The sequence below is a fragment of the Cygnus olor genome, chromosome 11 (assembly GCF_009769625.2).
Source record: "Cygnus olor isolate bCygOlo1 chromosome 11, bCygOlo1.pri.v2, whole genome shotgun sequence".
Classification (NCBI taxonomy): Eukaryota; Metazoa; Chordata; class Aves; order Anseriformes; family Anatidae; genus Cygnus; species Cygnus olor.
Window position 1 is genome coordinate 5,932,806 of NC_049179.1, and position 19,019 is coordinate 5,951,824.

At 37.3% G+C, this 19,019-nt stretch overlaps 1 protein-coding gene across 4 annotated transcripts in view; it reads right to left on the reverse strand.

The window, feature by feature from the left end:
- OTUD7A (OTU deubiquitinase 7A) overlaps positions 1–19,019 on the reverse strand; it is a 121,510-nt gene that overhangs the window by 78,775 nt on the left and 23,716 nt on the right. Inside the window, exon 1 of one of the 4 annotated variants that reach the window (XM_040570486.1) lies at positions 7,163–7,306. The exons of the other annotated variants lie outside the window; for them this stretch is intronic. The gene's annotated coding sequence lies outside the window, so the exon portion shown is untranslated. Of the gene's footprint in view, positions 1–7,162; positions 7,307–19,019 lie in introns of those variants that run through there. 4 annotated transcript variants of the gene reach the window in all.

A 19,019-nucleotide genomic window follows, 5' to 3' on the forward strand; every position in this document is an offset into this window, starting at 1 on the left:
TTTCTGTAGGAACGTGCCTTTTCTGAAGCAGAGTGTCCAGCATCAACATCAAGAACACGCACACAAGCTACTGATGCAGAATAGTTAGCACATAAACTTTAAGCTAACTAAACTTGTGATAATCCCCTTCATCAAGCTCCAAGAGACAGGCTAGATGCTATATTACTGTGTCCCATTTTTCTTAACAGGAAGCAGAAGATATTTAAGCACAAGCTATATAACCTTCAGAAGAAAGGTGGGACGAAGGATACCAGCTATTTGTCACCTTGTGAGGCGCACTAACCAGCCATCTATATGTTTTTTCACTCATCTACACTACTCATCCCGTAGATGAATGAACAAAGACTCTATAGGGTAAGAGAGGGATTCAGCCACATCCCCTCTCCCCAGTAACATGACTGATCTGTGACATCAGTGTCAATGACTTCCCATCTAGAATCACACCTGGCCACCCACGCAGCCTAGATAGAGCGGCAAGGGGTGAGCAGCGGAATGAATGACGCAGAGAAATACAAGCTGCTTACCACAGCCTCCCAGCTCTCAGTACCCACAGCAGTGGGTGGCATCTGAGCTGTCCTTGGCCCTGCCAAATCCCTCTTCAGTTACATCCCACCATTACAAATGTTGATGTGTTTCCAAATCCTACCACGACAACACACTGACCAGTTCACGCATAACTAATTTCATAAAGCAGATTTGTCTGCTTCAGATGGTTTAAAAGAACAGTAGCTAGCAGACAATTCTTACGCTCAAGAGAACCATGTTATATCACAAGTACACTGGATCACATATTCATTTGAATTGTAGCAGCCAAATAAGCTAGTTTATCATTCCTGAGTCACCTAAAACCCTTCTTAAACCCTCAGAGATATCCGAAATATATCCCCATATGTTCTCAGCGTCAGATGATTTTAATGAATTGCAGTGGATCAGAAACAAGAACCAGGCTTTAAAATTAGCCAGTCTCAGCAAACTACCTTCCATTTTTCATATATTTCTTTCTTACTTCAAATCTAAAGCACACTGTGTAAAGGCATGCTCATTTAACATCACAAAAAATGTTTAGGAGTATGTTGATATTGGCATAGAAATCTTACTATTAATTCTTTTCCATTTTAAAACCCATTTTATCAATTTCACAACCATTTCTATACCAGTGCTCTGCCTCCCATGAAGCCAACTGTCACCCGACATGTTCTCACAGAAGCAAGAAGATAGAGGATCCATAAAAGATTGAGATCTCAAACGCAGAAATAATACTATTGCCACCATAGTCAGTAACCCTTAAGGGGTTACAACTCATTTGGGAGGCTATATTCCCTCTACTGCACTTTAGTTGATAAAAGTGAGAACCTCCTAACAGTATTAGGTGAACTTTGCTGCTGAAGTCATACATCTTATGGTGAATAAATAGTTCTCTCCTTAACGGTTGCCAAATCAGACATGGAATTTCTTATGAATTATTTGAAGAAAACTACAGTCATCTTTCTAGAACGATCTGCTTTTGTGGGTTCTAGATCTATCTTGATTCTTCCAAGACACTGTAAATATCCTACATCCCACACAGGTGGAGAAGAGTCAGGTGTTAGAGCACCTGGCTTCCCCACAGTTAGGTCTGACTGGACTTGTTCATTCAGACCCCAGTGTAAGTCAAATAACCATATTCAATACACTAATCCTACTCTCTGGCAGTCTACACCACACACAAAGGAAACAATAGGAATTACCTATAAAACTTTATAAACTGTTAAGAGATAAAAAGTGCAAAGATAAATAGCAATCGACACCTGGCAAATACCAAGGTGATCTAAAGTAGCTTGGCTAACCTCTGACAGGCTCCAGGACTAGTCAAATTCAACCCAAAGCTGACTGGATATACATGTGTTAGAAGTGAACATTTTTCACAGCTCTATTTCTTGTGAAGCATACAGCAGTAACTTAATATTCACAATTCAAACAGCATACACAAACCTCTTCAAAAAAGATCACAAGTCAGCTGTCAAAACTATCTTTTCTGTTCTGCACCATCCCCAGTGCAGTCCTGCCTCGGCATCTGCCTGCCTGATGTATTCAGAGGTTGTTGCTGAAGCCACTTCCTCTTGCCCGTCCTCTTTAACTAATGTCATTCAGCAGAATAAAATAAACTATTTCTGCAATAGCAGGAAGGCACATAGTGAACTCTGGAATACCAAATATACCGATTCACTTCATTCAGTGGACACAAATTTTACCCAGAGTACCTCGCTGTCACTGACTGACACTGAAACAGACCAAATAATTCAGAAGCCACACCTGCACCCGGAACAGTCTGTCTTGTTCAGGACTGAGGTCATCCGCAGAGGGGAGTTTTGCAGCGCAGCTGCAGTACTTTACATAAATGCAGAGCTTCCCTGGAAACTGGAGTGCCTGCTTCTTCCACCCCCAACCTCCTTTTATTTTCATATACCTTTCCTATATACTTTGGGCAAATATATATTTCTGTCCCCAACTGTCTTCCATCAGCAGCTGTTCTTTCCTAATTTGAGAATGAACCACAGCACAAAATCATTTCCTATCGGAAACAACATATCTGTCTGATGATTTCAGTAGGATATTAACATAAGGTTCTTGCCTGTTTTTATAGCATAAGAAATAAAAATGCAAAACACCTAACACCACTTTTTTAAAAGCCACCAAGACAGCTTTAAAGGAGCAGTACAGATGAGATGTGACACAGACCCATCTTTCATGCTTACATGGTTATACCCTTTTGGTGGCAAAATAACCGGAGCTTGCACTCACTTCTTCATAATGCCAAGTTCCTCCTCCACCCCAGCCCTTATACTAAACAAACTGCTTACAGTGATGAAGAATAGTCATCGCCATTATTCACGTGCTAGATGCATACTTGATTCACAATATCCTTACTGGTTCACTTCTGTTGGAAGCATTACCCAGTACAGACCTGCTCAGTGCTTGCCAAACCCCACTCTGAACATTTCCCAAGCTAACCTCGTGGGGTATGAAATTCACATTTAATATTCAGGATAGCCAACCTTTACCTCTGTTAAATGGAAGCTAATTTTTTTGCAACACAAATAAGCATTTAGTAGAGCCCAAGATAATATATATCCACGTGTAATTAACCTACATCAAAACAGATCAAAGCTCTCATTTTGTGAATAGCTCTGTATGAGTGCACTTTTTTTTTTTAAACCAGGTTCCTGAAACAAGTCATAAAAGATAAGTTGCAGGTGTTTCAGTATCAGTCAGTATCCTAACTGAGCCAAACCCCCTCACTAGAGCTAGCTGAGAACCCTGCTCCACCAAGCATTCTTAGTAAAACCCATTCAAATTCTCATATAAACTGACAGAATAAGCAGGAAAGTCCAACAACAACAAAAAAGGAAACACAGATGCACATTTCAACGCATTAAAATAATGTAGGACTTCCATTCTTCTCTAACCAAGTTCCTGTGCATATGTAAAAGACGATGAAGAAGTGAAGTTTTAAATTTCAACTATGGACTGTGTTACAAGCAGCATCAAAAGACAGAAACGTGTCTCTGCCCATTCATCTGAATGTTACCTTGTCAACTGTTACTAAAATAAGCTTACTGAAACAAGTGGCAAAATCACTGCTGGCTTCAATAACAAAGAATCCACTCTGAAGAAAAAAATATATACAAATATATACACATATATATAAGGAAGCGGGCTGTTTTGCACTTTTACTAAGTGAGCTTGTATTACATCAGCTTTTGCATCAAAGCTGGTAGCACAAAGAGGAAAGCAAAGCCTACTGTTTTATGGACTGATGTAATCAAGCTGAGCATCTCTGACTACTTGGCAGTGGAGAGCAATGACAGTTCTTCACCTCAGATCACACGCTTTTGTGTTCTTTTCCTTTTGCTTGTACATCCTGACACATTAGGAGTCAGCCTGCATTCCAGTGGGACACGAAGCAACACTTGCCTCATCTCTCTCTCTCCCTCTCTTCCCCGTTCACCCCCCTCCTTCTCTCAACGGTCCCAGCTATTGCAGGCAAAAATCAAAACTTACGAAAGTGGAAAGGGAGGAGAAATCCTGGGAATTGAAAAAGGCACATCTAAACACTGAGAAGTGGGTCATAAATTTGCACACTGTTCAAAGAACAGCTGTATTTTAAGTGTAGTGTAGCAGATATTTATCCATACACAGAGCTGACCTGGAATGATTATTACTGAAGGTGTCTGCCCAGTGCCATGGGGAGGTACTTCACTGGGACTCCAGCCCCATAGAGGGGCACACTGCAGTTGAATTACAGGCTCAAAGCTCTTAGCTTTCTATTCTGCATCAGCCCATGTGTCTACTTCATAAGGCTCCTAAAAAATTATGTACGTAACTTCACTCTTCTGTGTCCGTTACCCACCTGTAAAACGGGAATAACGACACTAAGGTTCATAAAAAATGCAGACATGGACTGAAGAGAAGTTGGATCACTTTCTGTACACGTAACCCAGCCCTGGAATTCCTCCCAATGAAATCTTGAGTGTTTCATCCTCTTATCTGCAACACAAGATGTACATGCTCTATACATGTACTATACTCTGCACTGAGTTCCTTTACACTAACAAGCACAAACATACTCTACTGCCTCTAAAAAGTTGGTTTTTTTATTTTTTTTTTTTTTTAGTACTCATTAGTACAGTGGAGCATCATTTGCAAGTGACTTTCATATTCTGCTGTCATTGGAAAAACATTTTTTCCACAAATTGAGTTCTTCCACAGCCTTATCATAAAGAAACACACTTCAACAGAAAATATTAAAGAAAATGTATTTACACACGGAAAATACCATAAACCTCACTGACAAATCTAATCTATTACCGAGACCCACCAGTATACACACAGTATTTGTTGTAAGAAGTTTTCCTAGTAGGAAGTTTCTCAAATCTGCCCTGCTGTTAAGCACAAACATATCTGTACATTAGTTGTATCAAAATCCATCAAAAAAATCCACCAAACAAGCCATGCTATTAACTGAATAACCCCCCTCCACACCCCTCTATTTTTTCCCTTCATTCTGTAACTATTGGGATAAATTAATAAAGAGAAAATAGCGGTATGCTAGATTCTGCTATTTCTAGATTTTTTTTTGCCTTCTTCACCAAATTAGATCTTTTGCAAGGCTTAAGGAAGATGTTACAAAGCATCTAATCTACACTAAAAGTACCTTGTCATAGACTGGAAAAAATGAAACGTCATGCTAGATGGTTACATACATAAGATTATTGCAAATATCTTTTGTTTTTTTGTCTCACTTATTCTTCAACTAGGTAAATAAAATTTTTGTTAAAATGTAGTCAGTAAGAAAAATATGGTTCTATACAGCTGATTTACCTACTTAAATTCCTGAAACGGATGACTTATATTTGCCAGCTGTCCCTTCCATTAATAAGAAACTGTACAATCCCACACTCCACATTTGCTAGCATTTTTGAGCCACCAACAAACTAACATGCCAATAAATGAACAAACATCAATTACAAGTCAAATGCATCAACAAAAACATACTATAAATCTCAAAAATAGACATACGTGTTTTTAAGGACAGAAAGGTTATGTACATGTTAAAATGCATATATATATGTCTATAATCTAGGTGTAATATATGTATGTCCTGGTTTCAGTTAGGACAGAGTTAATTTTCCTCCTAGTAGCTGGCAGGGTGCTATGTTTTGGATTAGAATGAGAAGAGCGCTGATAACATGCTGATGTTTTAATTGTTGTAGAGCAGTGTTTACACCAAGCCAAGGACTTTACAGCCTCTCTCTGTCCTGCTAGCGAGCAGGCTAGGGATGCAGCAGAAGCTGGGAGGGGACAGACCCAGGACAGCTGACCCAAACTGGCAAAAGGGGTATTCCATACCATCTGACGTCATGCTGAACAATATATAGGGGTGGCTAGCTGGGGTGGAGGGGTGGCCGGCTGCTCAGGGATAGGCTGGGCATCGGTCAACGGGTGGTGAGCAATTGCATTGTGCATCACTTATTTCGTACACATTATTACTATTAATACTATTATTATTATTATTATTGTTGTTATTCTTTTCCCTGTCTTAATAAACTGTCTTTATCTCAACTCACAGGCTTCACTTTCCCGTTTCTCTCCCCCATCCCGGAGAGGGAGGGGGGAGGGTGAGCGAACGGCTGTGTGGTGTTTGACTGCCAGCCGGGCTAAACCACAACAATGTATTATATCTATATATTACCTATATGCCTTTATATTGTCTGTATATTTATATAGATATACCTACACATGTATTTATCTATAAATAGCACAAGTATTTTACCTGATATTGTTAACATTACTGTTGTTTTTTTTTTTTTCCATTTGGGATAAGCTGCCAATTCAAAATATAAAACTCGATACACATCACTGCCATTAACCCTACTGTAAGCCATGCAGTTAGAGACAACAGAATTTATTTACTAAAATTCTTCTTACTAGCAGAGTTCACAGGCATCTGAAAATGCAGAAACATAACATTTCAATCAACTTATCCATACACTTGCTCCATTCAGTCCCAACTGTTCTGCCAAAAGAGGAAAAAGGTTCCATAATTTTAGGGTAGGGAATGGGAAACTTCTTTACTAGAAATGGCCCTTGTTTCATTAATTTCTACAAGAAAATAAGATACATTAATTTAAAAAGCAACAACAAGAATTCTCTTAATTAAAAAAAATTCTCAGTTTTTTTTTTTTTTAAAAAGGTACCATATTCCTTCAGAAACTACTAAGAATTAAGTTTTCTAAGGTCATTCCATATTATCTCCCAAGCCATTTTCCCCTAAATTTAACGATTCTTCTCTGATGTAGAGTCCCTGGCAAAAAGAAGTCCAATTACAACAGAAGACATGCAGTTCTTTCTAGTTTTATGTCACATGCATTAAGCAGCATATAATAAAAATGCAACTTAAAAAAAATTACAATGAACCATCAAATATATTGCAACGTAATTACGTTCAATTTCATTTCAAAAGCCTTCCGGCACCACTGACTTTCATGGCTTTATTTAACCTGCAAGACCTTGAGAAATTATTAATGATTTTATGTATATACACACACACACACACATATTTATTTAAAGACAATGCATACCATAACAGAGGTGGAGATGACAAAAGGCAAGGATTTCTTACATGAAGTCACACCTTTCCCAGCTCTTCATAGCAGTTCAGATGAATCTGCCAGATGTCCCCCTGGCAGCATGGAGGAAGGTAACACACTCTGCCCAGGGTCTTGAACTTGATCCCATACAGCTTTGCTCCTTTTGCCAGCTGCACTCAAAACCTGGGTAATTACCACCAGGTGAACCAGTCATTCAGACCAAAGTGATTCAAAAACACTAAGAAGATGCAACTAAAATGTAATTTAAGTAAGCATTAACTTTAAAGATGAGCATCGAACCTTCTGAATTTCAGTTTGCTGAAAATTTCGTTCTGTTTATCCTTTGTCTGAAATGCATAGTGGAAGCAAAACAGTTGGAGACTGATGGATTATGAGCTGTTTACAAAGAACTTTAGGGTGGCTTTGGGGAAGGGCTCAAAATCAAGTATGTTCACAGAGTTACAGCATCATGGACTGGCTGAGGTCGGCAGGGACCTCCGGGTCCCTCTGGCCCAACCCCTGCCCAAGCAGGGCACCCAGAGCAGCTTGCCCAGCTTTCACACAAGCAGCAGACAAAATAAAACAAAACAAAACAAAAACACAGTATCATGAAGAACAAATCACTGAAACAGGACAGAAAGCATAGTAGCCTTTTTTAGGTAGAACATCTGCTTTTTTGCCAGAGGGACACGCAAACACTTGTACACATGTGGAGAATGAAATAGGGTCTCTCTGCAGGGACTTTAAAATCTCTGGTGCACGTATGACAAAAATCGATAAATTAAATGTTGCTTTTATTGGGTTTTAATTTACTTGAAACTTTAAAGCTTTTGTGTGCTTACCAATGAACAGAAAATAAAAAGACTCATCCCTGCATAGTATCATCGTCAGAAAATGTCAGGCAGTCAATACATAACCTGATCCTTTGGAAATTCTCACTCTAGACAAATGTTTTCTGTTGCTGAAGGAGATATTAACCAACATTTTCACAGAAAGAATGAGCTCCTTGTTCAGATTGTCTTTATCTTACAAGAACATTTCTTACATGAAGTCACTTCTTCCTGGAGAAGGAGAAGAAAAATCTCCATCTTTCATGATAAAAGTCTTGTAGGGTTTGAACTTTAGGGTTTTGCGTACATCTGTCTAACACGGGCTTTATAAATACTGTTAATGTCACAGTAAAAAGAAGACTAACTCTGTGTTACACCCGAGACATCAAAAAGAACACACAAATCCCATTCCATTACCTTTTTATAGGGGGGCAAAAATATAGTGAATCATATTAGACAAGCAAAGACACCAAGCCACCAGCTCTCTGTTATAAACCTGAACAGAGCAAGGGTCCTATCTTATAAACACTGAACAGATGTTTCAGGAGAATTTTTACAAAACTCTAACCAGTTCTTTCCTAGAATATCTGCATGGCTGCAGGTGAGCAGAACAAAACTTTAAATATCTAACCCGAAACAAGATTTTTGCTAAGCAGTAATTTCTTAAAGCCCAGATCAGGCTTAGCACAATTCCTGCTGAAGTGCATTAGTATGCTCTAGGCTTTTACTTTCAGTGCCATGGCTTTTCCAAGTATTCTCATTACCTTTTATGCTTTCCTTTGAAAAGTGGCATTCAAAGCAGATTAATCACAGAATATTTGACTATGAATATGTAATGATGCTCTTTATTTTGTTGTGAAGCTTTTCATTTGAGTCCATCACTAAAAGCAGCAGTTTAAGAGCAGACATAAAGCAGAGGACTGGTGATGTCAATCATATGCGGTCATACACCCTATGACACTGTAGAGACAGTTTTCCTATGTTCATATTGCTGCTCTCCCCATCGTAAGGATTATTAAGCATTCTGTCTTCAGAAAGAAAATACTTTTATGGGCTTTTAATTCCCAGTATCAAAAAAAGATTCTTATATTCAAGTCCAATGCTAGCCGTACAGAGAACAAACTTACAAAAATATACCAAATCAAAGCCACTGGAAAAATCTCTATCCTTCATATGACTATTTTCTAGATGTTACGTAGCTGGAATTATTTTTAAAACCCTAGGCTTGTATACAAACCAGGTTCAGAGCTCAACAAGACAGGTGTAAAGAGCATCAGACTAACATATTGCTAACCAGTAGAGTATGGCTAACAGAACTCCAACACACTTGGAGTTTAGAAGTACCCAGTTTTGAACTTTTGCCGCAAAAAAAAACAAATATATATATTTTTAAAGACCAGAATACAAAGCATTAGAGTACAATAATAATAACAATAAAGTAATAATTTTATTATCAGCAATTTATTTTGAAACAGAATACACTGTTCCAGATAAGTTGGTGAGTTAGTGTTTCGTATCAAAGTACTTTTTAAAAGAAATTAATGTGCAGTTGGCCAAATTCATCTTTGACATAACCTGCTGAGGTCACCCAGGCTTCATTACAGATAAATACGGTTCAGTAGGCTCAGCTGTTACTATTTACTTTAAAAATAAGAAGTCAGGACTGAAGCTCACATTTCACTAAGTTCTTACAGGTTTTCAATTGAGAAGCTGTCTAAGTGAAGACTCTGACAATCCACCCTAGCATATATACCTTTAGCATTTACAAACAGTTCTCAGTTTGCTGTCCTAACAATTAGTTTTTTAATGATTTCCAAATAAGAAACAGCAGAGAACTGTCTGGCAGCTGGATCAAGACATTTGCCCTTAAGATAACAAATCCAGATAGCAAATACTTAACAACATAGATATTCGTACTTGGAAAAGGCCAGAACTTACTCCATTTGTAATCCTGTCCCCCATGGACTATTCCAAATGCACAGATAATTGGAGCCAAGTGGAACAGCTTGCAGACTCAGAACTACCTGAGCAATGCTTCTCTTGACCTTGCACCCACATTTCAGACCCAGCTGAGGCTGGAAGCTCTCATACCTGAAACTACTGCAGTGCTACCCGCCTTGGACATGTCGTCTAGTAAAAATTGCCGATTAATTACTATGCTGTTAAGATAAAGCTGCTGTTAAAGAAACGTATATATTGCAACAAGTCATGCTGAACATTTAAGCAGAAAAAAATAAAAACAAAAAAAATCAGAATGGAATTTACCTCAAGCCTGCATTTCCTTCCTTCTGTTGGCTTACTGTACCACATGAAAACAAACAAAAGAATGGAGTTTCATCTAAATGGATAGTGAAGTCAGGTAATGCTAAGTTGTGCAGACTGCTTGAAAGCATATCAAATTTCATATGGAAGAGTCCTGCTGGAGTAGAGTTTTCAGTGATCATCTCAGCCGAATCCTTGAACTCTTTTTAAAAGATCTATGTTATGCCAATTATCTAGTTTATATATAAGTAAAACATATTTATACATTTTTATGATAATTTCTCAAATTCTCTTTCCAGGTTTTCTAGAATCTCTAAATTACTTACGTTCTCTTTAAAACAATGTTTAGTTATTGCAACAGATTTAAAAAACTAGTATAAATCAAGTGAGAAAAGGGTCAAAAGATTTTCAGCAAGTCTGATGCAATGACGCTAGCAGCATGTGAAGGTTTCTGTGGATCAGAATAGCTGTCATCTACTGTATGGTGTTTCCTAGCATACTGGAATTTTCCCCTATTATCGTATCTATGCACTACGCCAGCAGACAGATGGTAGCAAGGTGCAAAATACGTAATGGATATAGATCAGTTGCATGAGAGGGAACTTGGATATTTTTCCATGGTATCCGGATTTATGTCAAGAATTTAGTATCAGCCACATCATTATTCTAGGACCATGAGCTCTTACGAAGAATATATATAGACAAGCATGCATATACAAAGCAAATATACATCAGTATATTCCCATATATTTTATATACGTGTGTGTGTATATATAAACGTATAAAGGAAAAAGGTATTTTTCTTCTTTAGACTTTTTTCAATTACAGCCATAGCTGGCCATCTTGAAAAAAGAAAGAGGAAAAACATAGGTAGTCAAACATATTTATAACATGCTAAGCAAAATGAAGAAAAAAGGGAAAAGGTCAAAAATAACCTGATATGCACAGAACAAAAGCATTCGTCCTGTAATAGGCTTGCAGTGCTTGTAGGTTTCTATTCAGATGGACTGCTTGGAAGGACAGTACCTTATGATTCATAACATGTATAAATTGACACTGCAAAACTTCCTCTGACTTCCTTTTTTTTTTTTTCCTCCTCCTATTTTTCTGTATTTTTCTTGCAACAACTGAGTCATTTCTGTTATTTTTTTGGACAAGCAAAAACAATTTTTCATTCTATTTCAATTCATTCAGAAATTTACAAAGTTTCCAAAAAGGAAATTTATTAATAGAAGCTTCCTCATCAATTTCTTAAGAATGAAGGGGAAAAATTAAACTAGGCAATTTTAAAGACAGAGTTTCAGCCAGTTAAATTTGCCCTAACTACACTATCATTATTGAAATTGCAATTTTATCCACCTATAGATTTCAGAATAATATTTAAATCAATCATAGAAGTAGTTCAGAAGACAACAGTGCAAACAATCACCCAGCTCCTGCATAACTCAAGCCAAAGAAGTTCATTTCTGCAACAACTCTATGACTTTCATATGAGCTATGTAATTAATTTTAGGAAGACCATCTGCACTGATGGAAAACCCATCAGATTCCAGATAGTTAAGTAGACCTGCCACTGGAAATCTGGGGGAACTCACTTCCAGTTTGCTTTATCTAGCTCCAACTTCCAAGTCCTAGGCCTCATAATACAGTCTTGTGCTAGACATAACCATGTACTCCTACTATTAGGAGCCTTTTTCTCTGTTCTGGCAATTGTAGACTGTAATTATATCTCCTCTTACCCTTCTTTTGCATAAAACAGATTATTTTGAGCTTTGGAAAGCTTGTCTTGTAAGAGCAGATTATAGAATCTCATTGTTTCTTCTCTTACCTCACACACGTGCAGATCACTGCTCCTACAGTACTGAAAACCTGCTCTAAAAAATAAATAAAGATGTGCTATTACATTTTCAAAATACGCTTTTACAGCCTGCTACAGTCATACCTGGGCTGCAAGCAGCCAGCAGGATTATGGCTGATGCTACAGAACATCTAGGCACTCAGAACGATGACCCTGGTAGTCACACCTGACAATCACTCCCATTTCTTTTTCCTTCTGATGCGTTCAATGGCAGTTCACACACTGACAGCTGAAGACACCATTAAATGAAGTTGTATGTTCACTTGGCCTGACTTAACCTGTGGACTGTCAGGCATGGTAACAGGTTTTTATTTTAAGACATTTGGTTCATCGGGAAGTAATTGATCCATCTGAGAGGAAGGCATAATTCCTTTCTCATTCGTAGCAGGTAACCTGAGGCAGATGTGAAAACATTTCAGTTATAAATATGGACCTGTCCAACTATGCAGTATTATTCCTCATACTTGAACGGTTTGTAAAGGGTCTGGAGCATCAGGATCCAGTGATCAAAATTATAAACTACTATCAATACAGCATATGCTATCAAAAACAAGGTATCAAGTTTGATATAAAGCCTAAATATTACCCAATGTATTCACAATTTAAAACTATTTAAACAATTTTGCTTTGAATTTATTTAAAACCACCAAAGAATGAACCTGGCAAACTTTAAGTACAAAATTAATACTATACGCATTAGTTTCATCAGTCAGAATTATAATTTCTCACTCCCTTCAAAGATTCCCCTTGGCAAAAAGGAACCTAGTATTTAAAAGCATATAATGCACAAAAAAAGTGGATTGTTTTTAAGAAATTAAAAAAAATAATAATCCATTGGTAAGACAAAACCCCATGTCTGTAAGAGAATGAGTTTGCTGATTACACCGATTATTTTTTTAATTTTTATTTTTTAAAGCAGATGCTCATAGAAAATATTACATAAAGACAGGAAGGAAACTTTTATGACATACAGCCTCACCACCTTCTGGTGCCATCACCTACTTTTGAAGGCTACACAGAGTTGAAACAGCTCAGACAGCCTTCGCCAAGGAAGGGCATTCATTTCAGGAAGAAACATTTTAAGTTAGTACTATAGACGTGCTTCAGCATGATTCTGTAAGGGGGTCAAGGCTGTTCCATGATACTAATCATTGACATAAAATAACATTAGCTCTTTTAAGTTGGCTGTGCAGGTTCATTAAGCTAATGGCTTTTAGTCATTTTCTACGACAAACTCTTCACAAGCTTTATTCCATGTTCTTATATCCGTGCAACAGCACATCATGAACTGGCTGCTCTGCATCTGTGGCTGAAGTTACCTCTACATAGCTCATAACAAAGCACTTCCTTAAATGTGGAGGTAAGCAGAATACAACACACTTATTTTAGGAGGGGAGATACATCATAACGATTTACTTTCAGTAAAACTGGAAGCATTTACGAAAGGAATTCCAGTAGAACTATGGAAAAACTCAGTGAACTTAGTTTGGTCTGCATTGATTTTTAGCTGTGCATGCACCTGCCTAGTGTCTTCATTTTTCATTCTTCAAAGAATTTGCAGTGTTTCATAATACAGGCTCGTTATAACATTTTGGTGACAGCAAGCAGCAGTTTTTGAAAATAGACCAACATAGAAATGTAAAACAATTTTTCATTATCAATTATGCTTTGAAACTAAATTAACTATTTTTCATCATGCTATTGCAATAACAAACAACAAAACTTCATAAAAACCAGTATCTTGATGTTTAGTCCTCAAAATGGATTCTACCAAGCCCCTAGTGGACCCTTATTTAGAACGGCATGTATAACAGGTAACCCAATGGTGGACTGCAGTTAATAGATTTTAAAGCCAAAAAGGATGTATACGTTCATTGGTGTGGCGTGCAGCAAAGAATGAAATGGATCCTAGTATGATTTTCACTCTCTGAAGTCAAAATGCAACAATAAAACCCTGTTTTGCTCCAACTGTTGCTGTAGTCCTATCATAGCAGACATGCTCACATCCCACAAAATTAACCTAGGTATTTTGTCCACCATTTTCTGCAAAGGAGAAGAGAGCCAACAATTCTTTCTACAGAATCTAGCATCTCCTGGCTACTTCTCTGAACAATTTGAGAGCTCATTAGAAGAGGTGCTTCACTGTCAGAAGCAAAGGTCTTTGCATGACTGCACCATTGCTGTAAACCTGGTCTTGCAACGAACGGCTTTGGCATACAGGAGGTGTAAGAAAGCACGGTTCGGCATATTACTATGCTTACAAAAACTGACAAATGACAAGTACACAAGGAGAATTTCACTCACTGAAAAAGTTGGTGCTGTATATACATCCGAACAGGAGATCCTATCACAGCCTAATTCATTCAGCTCTGCTCACTATCACCCAAATGCACCTAACCAGCCAGCTTTGGTGGCTCTTCAGCAGCTAGAACACTGCACCTGGTATTATGCTGGAAGTCTTTATACCCTCAAGTAACTTCTCGAAGCCATATTTCAACATTTTAGCTAACCCACTGATTTTCAGGATCTGTCAAGATCTTGGAGGAAAATCTGAAATCCTAAAACACAGGTTAAATTTAATGATCACAGTACACAGGAATAATTTAAATTATTTTCCTTTAAATGAGAACTGTACCATGTGCTAAATATTCCCCAAATATATGTTAATAATTGTGAGGAAAAATGTGAGGTCTTTACATCTGATAAACCTTGCACAAATGTAAGGTTCCTCTCCCCACTAAGAATAAGTTGCCTGTACAGCAAGAAGGCTGTGTAGATGTACACATACAATGGTAGAAAGGGAATTAACAAGGAGACTTCTAGCTATTCCAATACCTAAACTGATCTGTTGTTCAAAACCTTGGAAATATACATCACTAGTTATTTCACCCCTCAACAGAAGCCTCTTTTAACTCAATCTCAGGAAGCAAACACATCAAAAAGCTGTTTAACTTTGATATTCCACAAAGCACTGCACTGTGCTACAGCAATTTTCTTTGCCATGTCCTAAGTTTTTTTTTTTTTTTTTTTTTTCCTCATTTAGAGAGATTAACTGCCAAAATATGTTTTGAGCTTGAAGGTCTAAGAGAACACTAAAAAAAATAATCTAAAATTCTAAAATTAACACTAAAATAACTAGAGAAACAAAAATTAAGTTGCTGCCTTGGTGAACCAAGTAATTTATATAGAACCAGTGAGAACTATACTGCCAGTCAGAGGAGTAAAATATTACTGGAAGATAAGCTGGCAAACCAAGTTACCTACATACAGTCCTAAAAGCCTCTTAACCTTTGGTCAATCCAGCAAATTATAAAGGAGACAGATAATTTTCCCGAGATATAGAAAACAAAAGAAAAGTGGAGAAGAAAGTGCCAAGTTACAGGACATAAGAAATAACACTATTATTTCTTGGAAAACCTCCACCCAACTCCTGGAAAGAGAAATAAATAGAAAAACGTCTTGCAACACAACTGCTACTAAATCAATTTAATAAAACAAATTAATAGCTACTGCTGTAACATATTTCACTAGGCAGTAAGTTGCTAAATTCCTTTCCCCACTGAAGGATTGCATTTTTAAGTTTCCAAAGCTCAGAAGTTTTGCTTTTGTATTAGGTACATCGTCCGCTGACCACAGCTGTAGTTCAGCTTCTGGAGAGCGACAACTGCATGTGCAGATCCAGCAGTGGAAAGCTGCATGCATTATTTCAACAATAGATCCTCACCAAAAGCAAACCTTATTGTCAGCAGGAACACTCTGTGGGAGCAGAATCTCTCCCCCTCTCTCTTCAGGAACAGCAATTTCTAGAGCGTTGCATCAATAGTTATTTGCCTCAGTATCAGAAAAAAACATCCTAGCTCATCAATCACAAACATATTCTCAGACACCCACAGCAAAACCACCCCCAAACACTAGGCAAAACATATATATCTACGAAGAAAAAAAAAATCTGACAGATGAGCAGTCTTTTTAGCAAAGTAAATCCTTTACAATTATCAGACTTGTATACTGTCTTTTGATTTAACTACCCAGCTACATGGACTGCTGTACAGATACTGCACAGAATTTACTGAACTTTCAGTCTCAAACTCCGAGCCTTAACTGTCATGTTACAATATTGTTCATTTGAATAACAAAATTCATTTAAAGATGAACTAGATAACATAGCAAGCAAGGATTTATTCTTAAAACCTATGAGATTGAATAATTTACCATCTCCTTTTCTGTCATACATTTACATGTCCAGATTAGAAGTATCCATCTCCCATTATTACGAATGCATTTTACTATTGTTGTATGGCAAACTTTCAGAAAGCTCCAATACAAAATATCTTAGTTGGGTCCATTGGTTTGTATTTGCTTTAACAGATTTTTCCACTTAGACACCTATCGAATTCAATTCTCACTCTAGCCTACAGAATTTTCAACTGTGAGCCTGAACTATCAGATTTCATCCCCCATTATATGCAATCTCCTATGTCAAAGTTGACTATTTTTCCAGAAAGACACCTTGAACTCAACAGTTCTTCCTAAAGTAAAAACACACAAGCAATTCAAAATCTTAAACGTTCTCAGTATTTGAAATTCTTTTAGATTATACAATCAGGCCTACTGAAAAAGAAAAAAAATGAACTACTCAAGTCTAGTCTTGATGTATCCGCCCAAAATATGAAATTAATAACAAACATACATAGTGACCTTTAGTTGATCTAGTCCTAATCAGCTAGCTACATAATCTATTTATTCTGTTATCTGGACTACAACACAAACAGGATATTCCCTCTGCCACCTAGTAGTTGTAGCCATGTGTGATATTTCTAATCAGATGAAGTACGTACTCCTTAAATAAACGGCTAAATCCAAACCATGCAGTTCAGCCTCCTTTGGACTTTCTTAAAGGTAGAAAAGTGAATTATTTCTGCCAGTTAAAAAGAAAATATTAATCAGAATTATGATAAACTAAAAATTTTGTGAAAGCACAAGCTGAAACTGTCAACAACTCTACTGCTTCTCAAACTCCAGAAGAAATGAAAATTATACCACTGATCGGGGGGAAAAAAAGGTTTTATTCCTCATGAATTTTAATCTTGTTTTTCACTGTGCTACTTCTCTCAGGATTTGGGAAATGCACAGTGCTGGTGTTCATCAGAACATGCCCACAGGCCCACAGGCACGTTCTTACTTAGCTTTCATATTTCCCATACAAGACTGCTGCTTCGTTTTGGGGGCCTTGCCCAGGAGAAGGCTGATGAAACATCTCTTACTTTTATCTCTGTATTTCTTGCCTTAATGACTATGCAGAGTTGTTGTATGGTCTTTGACATGTACAATAAAAAAGACTGTATTAGTAACAGGAATTTCTGAGAGAACTGGGACTCCTGAGCTGCTTTTTTATAGCTTCAGGGAGGTGGGGGATGACAGATTTTGCTGACATTTAGTCTTGGATAGCATTGAAATGTGAAACAGAAATGGTTCATGAAATGTATGTTGCTTTCTTCACAGTATTGGAAAATAACTCTACTCTCTTCCCAAATTAAACATAAAAATAAAAGAACGCTTCATGATAGCTGCTTTATGCAAAGCTTATATAAATTGTTTTTAGCCATCACTGTCTGGCCCAAAGCTTAATTCCACTGAGCTGCTGAGAATAAAAGATGGTGATTAAAGGAATACAGTGCCACTTCAAACACTATTTTTGTCATGTATGAGGAACAATATCATGAATTAGCATCCTAATGTATTTTGGAATTTCAGTATGTGGCTGTGATATACCCCAACCCAGAAATCTGGCTGGTAGACTGCAGTGAGTGACATCGGTCTATAATAGTTAAAGATTACTGGGTTCATATAAAGCTGCATTCATCTGATTTTAATACCGTCCAGCACAGAACATGCTGGATCTGATTTCCAATGCTGAATTGCATTAACAGGTTGAATATGCAATTGTGCTCAGCTAACAGGTAAAATTCAGTGTATCAAACACTATTTTCCCTTCCAAAACACACACGTCTGTCTGTCAGTCTCTTTCCTCTTGACAGATGCAGTAACTCCTCCTTTTATTCAAGGATGTTTTCTTGATCATGAAATCTAAAAGATTTACTACATACTGCACCTTTTCCTTCATAATCCAAGCAACTATGGGAATCTATGTTAACTGCAAACCAAAGCCAATGAGTAACGCTTCCTCGCATAATTTCAAAATTTTGTATCAGCAGTAACACACATATTTCTAGTTTTCATCAACCACGTTAGTTTTGATACAAAAATCCTTACACCTTACTTCCATCAGACACTGTTCAGGCTTCTGCCTCAAAGTCCCTTCAGTAACATCCAGCTTGATACATAGCTAGTACACTGCTTCATCGAAAGAGATTTAGCAGTTCAGTTTCACAGCTTGGTTGTTCTGTGACTTTAATGGACCTTATATAGTGTCTCCTCAGAACCTGTTGCAGAACATTGACCAATTTACTTCTAGTGCTGGGCAATGGTCATCACACAATAAATGTCAGTCACGACTTAGATTTCATACACAAGTTCCAAAACTATCTGAATGACTCATTTTGACACACAAAGTATTCACGATTTTTTGACTTGAAAGAACATTTTATTTGGGAGAGTAACTTTTTCAAATTAAAATAATAATCATAAAACTTTTTAAAAAAAATTCTCAGAACTAAAAAGAAAGAATTCTAGTGGACTTTCAGGTATACTTAAAACATCACAGTCACATTTCCCATTTCCCACTTCCCCTATAAACTTTATCTAATAATCCATTCTATGACTGAAAAAATTGGCAAAGCTAAATGAACAGATCACAATTAGTTTCACCTTCAGCAGCCAGTTGTAAATTTCTGATTATTAGAGAGGGATATCTCTCCTTTCCTTATCTGATTCAGTTTTTAGTTTTAATAACTGAAACTGCAACATAGGCACTTTCTG